Source organism: Haliaeetus albicilla, chromosome 2, assembly GCF_947461875.1.
Source record: "Haliaeetus albicilla chromosome 2, bHalAlb1.1, whole genome shotgun sequence".
Lineage (NCBI taxonomy): Eukaryota > Metazoa > Chordata > Aves > Accipitriformes > Accipitridae > Haliaeetus > Haliaeetus albicilla.
In genome coordinates, this window is record NC_091484.1 from 63,812,539 (window position 1) to 63,824,678 (window position 12,140).

A 12,140-nucleotide genomic window follows, 5' to 3' on the forward strand; every position below is an offset into this window, starting at 1 on the left:
CAAAAATTTATCCTTGTTTTTGCTGAAAACCAGGCATTTGACTAAGTATATACTACTGCAGTAATTTACAAGTGTTGGGGCTCACATGCCTGTTCCACTGCAGGGGTGTAGCTCCCAGGCTGGGCTAAGCCTCGCACAGTGCCCTGGGCATCACTGCTTCCTAAGCTCAGGGGCTTGGTGGGCTGGGGAGGACTCAGAAGAACAGAAGCATAGGGCTCAATCTAACAGCACTTTAGGAATAGCAAAACTTAAAAGATTCTGGTTTCTTGTACTTTCTAGGAGTCAACTTGTTTCATATAAAGCCAATACTGTGAAAACCGAGTGGCATTAAAAATACAATATTCCCCGGAGAAATCAGTCTGCCTGGAAAAGTGTTGGCCACCTGTAGTAACAAAACCAACATGCTGCTGCACTGGTCCTGGGGAAGTACCCACATATCTGAAGATACCCCATAGTTAAGAAAGTTTCCGTGCCTCCGTATTCTTGACCAGAAAGGAAGGGCTGAGCACGGACATAGTGGACCACAGCAGTATGCAAGGTGAGTCACGAGCTGCAACAACGACGAGCGGGTGGCCAGAGGTAGGTGTTTAGCATATCTGTCTCATGGGTTTTGCAAAGTGAATTTAAAGTATCTATATAAGGAGCAGCCAAGGTACTTAAAATCCATTAAGTTTGACAAGGAACATTACTAGATATAATATTCTCTCATAGTGGTCTTGCTGGGGTTAGAACCCTTGTAACAGCTATTCCTATTTGTCTTGTTATCCTTGCTAATTACCATTTAACTGCTCTCTTTCTCGCTGTTTTTTTCCCTTGCAGTTCTTTTAGTTGGTACTTGCAGCATCCTGTGGTACTGGGGAGGAAATTTGGACATGAAGTTTCACATCAGGGAGAAAGGTCACTGCAGCAGTGAGAAGCAGCAAGAAAAGATATGCAACATATAGGTTATTTCTTAGTCCCGTGCCCTGGGTGGGCTGGTACAAATTATATCTCCTGCTAGACTACAAAAGCCGGGGAGGAAGCATGCTAGATACCAAAGGGTTTAGCTAATAGGAATCAAAATGCATTTGTATTAATTACTCAATGCTCAAATGTGTTAAAAATATCCTTATAACAATAACAATCTATTTCATAGCTTATGTATGACTTGATATTTCCAAAGACACTCTTAAGCAACAATTCTTGCTGCAGTCCCTGACAGCAGAGGACAGCTTGTATGCACGCTAAAACAGATAGCTTGAATGCAAATAGACATTAAATTTTCTGGCAGAAGTCCCAAACTCAGGTCCAAAACTTGGGGAATTGATGAAGTTATGCCTTCTAGCAGAAAGTTTGGGAAACATTATCTTCAAGGAAGGCTACATTTGCTTAGACTTGTGCTACTGCAGCCAGGGGGAGCATCTACAGGTACAAAGCAAAAAAACACCAGCACAAAAAAATTGCAGGATATCTGCAGATCTCTCGTATCAGCATGTTTTGTGAGTGTCCATAATTGCTCTAAATCTTTCCTTGTCAAAATGTCTCACTCTTGTTGAAAACAGCAAGAAAATGTATTAAAAGTAAACCAAACTGTACCAAAATTAAACGCATAATGCCAGCTGTACTATAGCATCACAGATGATATATGTTTGAATCTCTGCGTAGTTACTATGTATGCGTTTAAGCACTTGGACACAGCAATGACCTTCTTGGAAGTAAAAAAAAAAAAAGAAAAAATATCTATTCCAGATAATGAGACCGCAAAGCAACTTGTTATTTGGAAAATGGTTTCTTACTGAGCCACCGCATCTGCAATGGGTTGAGCTAATCCCCAGTCTTAAACACTAGCAGGATTGATCTTGGCTGAACTTTGTGACTTTCGTCTGTCACACTTAGTGAGAGAGGAGCCAACAGTCCCCAAAATACCCCTTCCCCCCAGTCGCTGGGCAGTTGCCCTCCGTCACTGGTGTACACGGAGAGAGCACTCCTGCTCCTCGCGTGCCAAGCTGCTGGTGATGGGGCGAGAGGAGAGTGCTGGAGACCGTACGGCAGCTGTGCACATCAGAGGACTCCAGTGCTGGAAAGTGACTCAGCCGAATAGTTCAGCTCTGGCTGGCCTTAAAAATAAGAATCAGGGAAAAGTATAAGAGTCTATTAAAACTCCCAGGCTTGTCAGCATAGAGAGCAGTCCAACTGAGCCAACTTGGTCAAATCCGGGGAATGCAGCACGAGGGTTGGTGTGTCTCTCTAGGTTGCAGGTGCAAAGTGACCAACCCAAACTAAGTCAAAGCAGTCTACAGCCTGCTAAGAGCACAGCACTTAAAAGTTATGCTGGTTTAACTAACACAGACCTTTATGCCATAGCAAGACTTGCTTTTCTTGAAGCATGTATTTGAGACCTTGAGGAATACGTCTGAGAAACTACACAATGGTAAGAATAAATTCAGGTCTTCTTGGAATTCTCATGTCCCCCTCTGAAACATTTAACACCCTTACAACCTTTTCTGTAAAATTTGTGGAACGTTATGGCCCTTGTTATTAAAGTTGTTGAAGTCATTTTTATCAGGGAGAGGTGGAATCCTCTGCATCACTTCACACTGGACCTGCATCAACTCTATTTGACTTTATGCTATTCCTTGTGAACATGACCCAAGCCCACTCCAACATCAAACGAGAGAGAAAAGGTCAGAACCATAAATTTTTGACCTTGCTGGGTGAAAGTAGACATTACACTCAAATCCCTCTTACTAATGGTAGCTATACTTCATGGCAGTGCAGGCAGTGCTAAAGGGCACCAGGAATGACATCTTTCATCACTTGTGCTAAAATGCTCTTCACTTACTGCCTCTTGCATGGAGTGCCAGTGAAATGAGATGTAAATGGATCTGTTGACAAACAGGTTAAATGTCAACACCCACAGTGATACGTTGTTAGGAGTAAGGGCACAAGATACTACAGAATTGTTTAAAAGGGGCAAGTGCTGAAAGGTGAGCGAAGTTGTCATCACGGTTATTTACTGTGTAAGTACCATGGTTTGACTGGTTGGCTCTGGTTCAATGTAGCCCTCATCCTAATCTCCCCTTTCTTTCAGGCAGCCTCACTCCAAACTTTGCTGCTGATTGTCCACATCCTTGTCATTCCCCTGTTGTGTTGCAATGCAACAGGAGGAGTTAGAGGACGTAGATGGAGGCAACGAGCCTTCTTGGGATTAGTGACTGGGGACTAAAATGCCTTCTGCTTGCTGGAGGCTGTTCTGAGGGATAGTGAGAGCTTCAGATAGGAGTTGTTAGATATTGTGCAACTCAGGGCAGCTATTACATGTAACACTCCTTCTTGTTTGCTTTAGAGGGGGGCTTTTTAATCGCGCTGACATTTACATTGTTTTGCAATGTTTTTATTGTTATTATGAATCACTACCCAGGGCTTGTGCTAGGCACAACTTAGTCAATGCAGTTATTCTCATTTGCTTTTCTATGGTAATAAGCATCTCGAGACCCTGAGAGTTGCTACTGAGAGAAGCAAACTGAAAACCTCCCTTTCTCTGATGCTGAAATACCCACTGTTTTTCACAGGGAAGGAGCCAGAGTGAGTGACTGCTGCTTGTTTCCACTGTGCCTCAGGCAAAGGAGGAAAGATGCTATAGAAATATATAAGGAACATACACATACAACGTGGTACTCGTGATTGACTTAGTATCTTCCAGGCAAAATAGTTTATAAGCAGGGTAGCAATTAGACAAATGATCCATTCTTTTTGTAAAGCTGTTATTACCATGTTATGTTTAATATATAGTCATGCTCTCATGTCCCATTAAGGTCTGCTGTCTTGGGTGCTGTGTAAACATGGTAGAGTATATAACAGGCAAGATTAGACTTATTCCAGTCAGTTTTTGATGAATAAATATTTTGATGGTATATTTTAATTACGTGAATGGAGAAGCTCTCCCATGAAAGGATGTTAGTATGAAATAGCCGAAGGGAAAAGCAGCTTCTAGCGAGATATGAGCAGCTCTGAAATCACAGGGTTTCCCGTCTTAAGCTGATGGATTTGTCACTTCCTTCCTTGGCTCTTTCCCAAATGTAGATGCCAAATGAAACAAAAATAATAACTTCAGATGGAAATCTTTGCAGATAATGATAAGAATCAAAAATCTCCATGCAGAGCATTAGGAAAGTATCTCCATGAAAATATAATGTCAGTATAAAATGTGAGAATGTCTCTTACTAGAAGAAGAAAATATGTTAAATAATAAAAAGAAAGCACAACATGTAAGGTCAGCAGGAACTTCTGTGGAAATAGGGCTGGGTTATGTCTCAATCAGTGATCATCTCAGAAGTTTCTTACAAGTAATCCTGAAACAACTTCTTCTTCAGCTAGAACAATGCAACTTTGAGACAGGAAACCAGGGGAAAAGTTGGAATTCCTGACACTGAAGAAATGACAATACATATGCTCGGTAGTTTCTATACTTTGGAACAGATTTTATTTGGTGCAGTAATTAGTGGGAATGCAGTATAATTCTCAAGGTATTTTCAAATATGAGGATTAAATGTTGGTTTGAAAACCAATAATAACCACTTACATTCTAGCATTAAACAAAATAAAACTGAAAGAGCAATGGGAAGGATCTGAACTTGAGGCCATAGGGCAGAACCTATCACCTCGCTCCTGGGGAGACCTTTCCTTGCAACACCTTTTCCCTAATGTCAGCTTCAGGCTTCATTCCTCTGTGGCCATGGCTCCTGGCTGTTCTTCCACAGGAGGTGCTGGACTGCGAGTGTGATCCAGAGCAGCAGTTCCTTAGTCCGACACAGAAGAAATAAACTTCATGGAAATATCCTAGACATACTGGTGACGAGCCCCACTTGTTATGCTACATGGCAGCTTCCAGTGCCCTGCCTGGCCTGCTCTCCAAGCTTGGATGCATCCAGTTTGGATGCATCCTCCAATTCCTCCTGGCTTTCTGCTTCCTTTTATATTTCCCCCATGTTATCCTTAGGGCTACTTTGTTTTGGTCTCTAACCAGGCAGCTCCATCTGACTCCTTCTAGTGCTTATTCTGTTTCATTATTTCCTTGTGTGTCCCTCAAAGAGTGCCATGTAGGAGCATACACATATTGGACAGCTCTCTTATTGTTTGCAATAATAAGAAAGGGAATATATGGCTCTTTTATATGAGATTTCTTGCAGGATTACAAAACTGCCCCCCTGCTGTGGTGCTAAAATGCTCTCACTCTGCCTCAGGCTATATATCCCTCCTCACAAATGGCTTCATCCTATATTAAAGGGAGTACCTGGAACCTGGCCATCTTTAGGACGATGCTTGAGTGCTCTCTGCTTCAGCATCACATCAGTATTGCTTCTACCTACTCCTGCTTCTCTTTTCTCCCTGATGTTGTCCCTGCTTTGAGCCTGACCTCCCTTTCTCTGCTCGTTCATCTCTCCTGTGCCTTCTGGTTGGGTCCTGTCTCTTGACAATCTGTACAAACCAAGTGACTGGTTGGCTGGACCTTCTCTCCAGAACTCTGTTGAAGTCCAGGATGTCTCTCGTCTTTCCTGCCTCCTCTTCTGCCACTTCTTGGACCTCTCAGCAGTCATGGGACATTTTTTTCCAGTTCCAGGTATCCGTAGCTGCAAACAGTAGTTGTCTCTCAAACCCAGTAACAGCAGTAAATATTAATACTACATTAACATGGTATTTAGGCTTTATTGAATCGCTGTACAAACTCAGAGGGAAGTGATCTTTTGCCTGACAGCAAAAGCTGCCACAGGTGGGTTCAGCAGAGTGCCTGGGGACAGGGCGTATCAAAGGGCTCCTGTGCTGTACCGCAGAACACTACTTTTTCAAGTGGGAGTTTCAGAAACTTTTGGGTACCATAAATTTATAGTCTGTATTCTGCTCCCCTGTCACTGGGTTGCCATACAAATCCGAGCCAAATAACTCATACTGCATACTAAACATTGGTTAAAGACCACCACACATAATATAAACTTACAGAAACTCCTAAGGTTACCAAAGATTTAACTCCTTAGAACAACAATATTTAGCAGCTCTAATACCGTAGCGTGAACTTCCCCAGGAAATACCTCATCACCTTCTGCCCTCAGTATAAACTCTGTTTCTTTGATGTTACCTTCTCTTAAATGTATAATAACATGTGTGTGTTGTTAGAAAATTCAAATCATTGTATACACTGGAAGAGAGAGTAAAAGAAAGCAAGCACGTGAGAAGCTAATCCCAGCGGGGACCTCAGGATGAGACGTGCTCAGATGTGGTGATGGAGCGTGTAAGTTTCAGCGTAGGAAGGACGGAGTAGCCGAGTAGCTTGCCAGGATGAAGAAGTGGCTTTGTACTGATGTGGGAAGGGCCCCCACAAGGTCTGACTCCAGGCTTTTGGCTTGACCGATTTTTGCAATTAAGAAAAGATACCCCATATCTTCCCGCTGTAACAGGCACTATTCAAAATAAGACAGAAATAACAAAGGCAACGTCATGTACCACAGCCTAACCCTAAGATGAGGGTAGCGATAATATTATTCCTGCCGTACTTCTTTGTGGTCAGCTGTGGCCAAGTGCAAGGCTCCTTAATGACGACAGTGGTAAATCCAGGACTTGATAAACTTGTCTTTATTGGTGAAGTCAGAACATGTTATTAGCAAATGTATATGGATTCTGTGTTCAGCTATAGCACATGTTTGTATAGCCTTTTCTGACAGTTAAAGACGTGCTAAGTTTGCTTGACAGAAAACAGACATTTTAATAAAATGGCTGCCATTTAACTAGAAACTCCTGGGCAGAGATCTATGGGAAACAGTTCCCATGACCTTTGGGGGGGGGGAGAGAAATGTTTGTCTTTTAACAGGGCTCCATACTGTAAAAAAATCCTTACTTTGCAGTATACAGGCTTTTTTAACACAACCCTAGTGATGCAAGTCCTGAGGAGCTGCATATGCCATTTGTGGAAAGATTGCAACTCACACTCGTCTTTTTACTTTCAGAAAAAGAAACTTTGAAATACTACTTCAGAGCAATGAATTTGGAACAGAGTAATACTGAAGCAGGATCTTCTGTAATGCATCTAATTTCATTACATTACACTTTTTAACCCTGAAGTGACAATTGCTTATCGATTTACTTACTTCATTTAAGCAGCTGACTGCTAGTCTTGTGTATCTGGGAATTCATACTTCTGCTCTACATGGGTTTTGTTTTGGATCATATCTAAGTTCACATTTAATGTATTTATATTAATTTAAAGCATATTTTACAAAAGTAGCAAAACCTATAGCCCAGCTGTCTTTATTCAGTGTATTCAGTTCATGCTTAAGGGTCACTAGTTTGAATTAGCTCCTTATTCAACATTGCTGGATTGTTTATAGGCTGCACATGTCACTGAGCAATTGTAAGGAAAGATTTATTTATGAGCTGCCCTACCTGGGAGTGCTCCCCAGCGGCAAAATGAGAAGTGAGCAGTGGGAACTGAATTTGCAAAGGAAGTTACACCATCTGTCTTAAAAGCAAGACACAGGTGAGGGATAAGGAAGGGATGAAAAAAGGCATTCATAAAAAGCTGATTCGTCATTAATCTGCTGGCGCTCAAACACAGACAAGAATAGCTTGTTTTATGGTAATGTGCTGCCCTTCTAAAGCTGCATTCCACTTTGGGAAGGAGAGTGTACTATGTGCCACAACTTGGGGTGATTTTCACCAAAGAGCTCGTGTTGAAACTCCACTTCTTGTTTGTGGTTGGCGCAGAAACCAAATGTACCTTCTGGGGCAAGCAAAAAAAGGAGAGAAGCTCTGCAGAGTCCACCTAGAGTGATTGCTCCTGAAGGTTGTTGGTTGGCCAGGCTGGATGGAGGGAGTGCCTACACCAGCCCTGCTCAAGCCACCTGGATGTGAAATCTGTGCAGCTGCCTTAGGCAGTGTTGGCTCTGAACCCACCAAGGGTCCCTGCTCTCCTCTTCAGCAGTGTCACTGCCTCCCCGCATCTCCAACTCAGTCCCACAGCCTTAGTTTATATACCTGTTGTATGGCCTGTGGGTTTGGGCTGTGTAGGTTATACCCACCCTTTACAACTAAAAGTTGAGTGAGGTTAAAAATAACAGCAAATTTCTGTCTCTTTCTTGCACACATACAAGTTAAAAGAATTTTGAAGTATAAGTACAGCATGGTCCCTTCTGCCTGGCTCTTCTGGCAGGGGCTTTTGCAAGCAACAGGCATTACCCTGGCATTTGTGGCAACAGCTTTTGGTTTTCTGAAGGAGCAGCAGCCTTTCTCGCAGTGTCCATGAGCAGGGTGGTAGGCTGGACCCTGGGCACAGATTCCACCCCGGGGTGCTGACGGGCTGCTGCACCCATGGAGAGGGAGCCCATTGCTCCAACAGAGGCAAACACCTTCACTACTGCTCTCCTGGCAGAGCAGCGTCAGACCACACTTGAGTCCGGAGGTCCTGGTTCAACCCATCACTTATGCCTATGTATAAAGTGACTTGAATATGCACATAATTGCCCAGACTGTAAAGTAAAAGGAGTCCAAGAGGACTGAAGTTTTCCTTTAGGCTTCTAGCAGCTGCAGGAGGAAATCCCTCTAGAAAAACAAAGGCCCGCACGCTTCTTGCCGAGCCTGCTTTCCAAAGGAAATGAGGCTCACGAAATGAGGCTCACGTGGTTGCCCTCTGCATGACAGACTCCCTTCCTCTCCTCCAGCCAGCGCCTTTCCAGCTTGTGTGCCAATTCAGCCAGGTTGGAGCAGGATGAGGATCCCAGAGAGGCTCTTCCTCCCTGTCCCGTAAGACTTGGGGGCTGCACAAAGAACACAGATCCAGGTCAGTGCCTGCCCTGGGGAAAAGCCCCCAGTGAGTGCTCAGCAGTTATCCACACCATTTACATTGCCCGTTGGCAGATCAGCTCATGATTATCCGTGCAGGTGGACACCTGATATTTACGCCAGAGAACATCTATTTCATTCATGGGTCATGAGAGGGGAAGAGAGAGTTGAGTGGACATCACAGGGTGACACCAGGCTGCTCAACTGCTGATTAAGTTGGATTTTCTGTGTTAGAGTTCATCAGGGAGAAAATCCCAGCAGTTTAACACATTTTAATTGCAGAGGAAAACAAAAACAAAACAGGTGTCTCCATTTTTCATCACATTTTCCACACCTGAAATGAGAATCACTAGGGCCTGGGGCTTGAGGCTTTGCCAGTAAAAACATGACAATATTACAGACCTTTGTTTTTCAAGAAGGAAGCCAGGTAGGAAAATGGCATGCATGGGAGAGAATTTCTGGCTGGGTATGTGAATAGCAAATACCTCATGCACTTGCTGACAGGTTTTCTTGCAAAGGTTCAACGAATCCTCTGTGCAGGGAGTTGTCTTGTCACCATGTGAAACATGGGGACATTTTTGTGTCTCAAGACACTAAAGCTAAAAGATAAAAGCTGGCAGTGTGGAACAGGTACTTGGAGCTATGATACCAGATGTGCAGGCAGTGCAGAGGAAACAGAGCCGGCGTGACCCAAGACTGGGTCTAAGCACTTTGGGTTACTCAAGTTACCTCTCATGTAAGTTGCTGTCATGACAGTGACTGCTGTAGTAACATCCTTGACCTGTCAAGAGACATGCCCTCAAAGATAGACAAAAGAACTTTGCACTGCTGAAAATGAGTGAAGAAACCATTTTCTATGGATAATTAGGAGTAGTAACAATTGTCATTGGGCTTATTGTAGGTACTACAGGAGAGGCTCTTGAAGAGCTATTAGTGAACTGCCATGTTTTTCACAAAATGTAGAAGGAACAGAGACCAAAAATTGCCAGCAAATTCTTTCATCTTGTATTCAATTCTTATTTTTAAAGTATAATGGCAAGACAGAAAAGATGAAAAGCAGTGTCATTCCAGTATATATTAGCTTTCAAATACCTGACTCTACTTTTTTATTTCAGCAAACAAAATTTCATTAATCAATTCAACCACTTTCATGGAAAAAATGTTCACAAAAGGTTGAAAGTGAATTACCAAGGAGGTTGTGCGTGTTTAAGGAGAATTGTACTAGGAAGTGGTCTAAGCTCCATTTTCAGAATCATATTCTTCAATTTGTTAAAATGCATTGAGTTATTATGCCTTTTCCCTCTTCATATGCAGGAATGGAAAGAATATTTTCCTTGTCTAAACAAGCTGGGGCAGAGCTCTACATACAGAGAGTTTTATGAATTGATTAGAAAAAAACCCATGGACTAAAACTGTCTGTAAGTACTATCTTAAACAAAAAGACCTGAATTATGTATTGAAGGGCAGTAGGAATGTATACTTAAGAGGAAAATGCATCATCTCTAATGGAAATACAGTGCCTCTGACTGCCCCATTGAACAAAGAATTGTTCCACATTTGTGTCTTATTTCCAACCAATACAGGCTGCAGTACCAACCACTGTGTTGCCAAATACGAACCTCCACAGCAGCTACAACAGGTATTTGCTTGTTGACAGCCAGAGTCAGCCCAGCCTGTATCTGGGGAACAGAGGGTGAGGGGTCCGAGGGCGGTCCAGGGAGTTGTGGGCTGCGGGGCTGGGGGGGCATGGTAGAAAGATCAAAAGTCAGGAAAAAGGAAGCATGAGAGAATGAGAGGAAATTAAGACCACAGCTCAGGAAAAGAGATCCCATAAGAAACTAAAGGGGAAAAAAAACCAAAACAAACAAACAACAAAAAAAACAAAAAAACAAACAAACAAACCCCCAAAAAACCCAGAATGAAAAGAAAGTAGAAGAGCAAGAGAAAGCTGGTATATGGGACTGCTGAGTAATGGTCCATGAATGTACCATGAGATGATGCTAACCATCAGACCATGTGTAATTCAGCCAGTTAGTTGACCTGCATCCAGTAAAGTCTGATATTTCTCCTGGCTCACCCCTAATACATTGCAAATCACAATGTATGCCAACTGCAGTGCCAAGTAAGTACAGGTGGTTATCAGCCTATGGCTTACAGACACGGGGCTTGTAGAAAGTAACAAAGAAAAGGAAGATTATCATAACAGGTTTCAACTAGCTGGAACGTTCCTCTCTTCAAAAATATCAGTGCGACTCAAGCCATAAAGGGTTCAAAGACAGTGTAATATATAGTATCCAGCAGTGGTGTCATTTGTTCAGTGTCAGAGAATGGCTCAGTAGTCTGCTGGATTTTAAGTCAGTAGTAAACACTGATGAGCAATTTCCACATAGCCAGAGATGAGGTTTTCCAATGACCATCTTAACCACAAACATCAGGAAAGATCAGCGGCTGCTTCAGAAGTTGCTGCCATGCCTGTTTTGTATTGTCAGTCATCATTCATCTCTCAGTGCAGGCATTGCAGGAGATTTTGTGCTCACATGCGATAACGCCACCTGGATGATGGTAATAGTGCCACAGTGAAAGGAGGGTATATATAAGGCACAGTCAACTTACTGGGGTGTATTCCCTTCCAATTAAAGTCTTTCTGAAATTCACTCAGTAGCCTAACATTAGCAGATATATTTGTACTATCCATAATTAGATGTGGTTCACTGATATTGCTAGCAGCACACAGTACTGGTGTACAAAAGAAAATTCAGAAACAGTACGCGAGTGTCTCAATGACATTCAGATGAGCTGTGACCTTTTTAAGCCTCTATGATATGAAGGCTTATTATATTCTCTATAGCTGCAGAATATCCTCCTCTTCCTTTCTTCGGTTGCGATTCCATTATGTTCTTGTGAATAGCTTCACACAGTGAAGAGCTCAGCTGAATGGAGAGTGCTTTTCTGCTGGCCACTTCATGAAGATACAACCACAGCTACAGCTACAGGACAGAAGAAACCTGACAAACCTTTATCTCATTATTGCTGTAATCTGAATGCTGCCTCTGGATAATAATTATCTCCCTAATATTTTTTTAGCTTGCACTTTAAATCTTGCTCTAAGCATGTTTATAAACTTAAAAGGAAATTTTTGAAAAGGTTAAAAAAAAGCTTTGATTACACCCTGAGGTGCCAACAGACTGCACAAGAAGATGAGGCACCCAAAGACCAGAGGCCTTGGGCATTTATTACCTGCCTTCACGTCCCTTTAGGTATCTGCACTTGCTCAAATTCATCCAGATGGTATAAACAAAGACTTTGGAATAAATCTTGTTATGTTTCTAGCC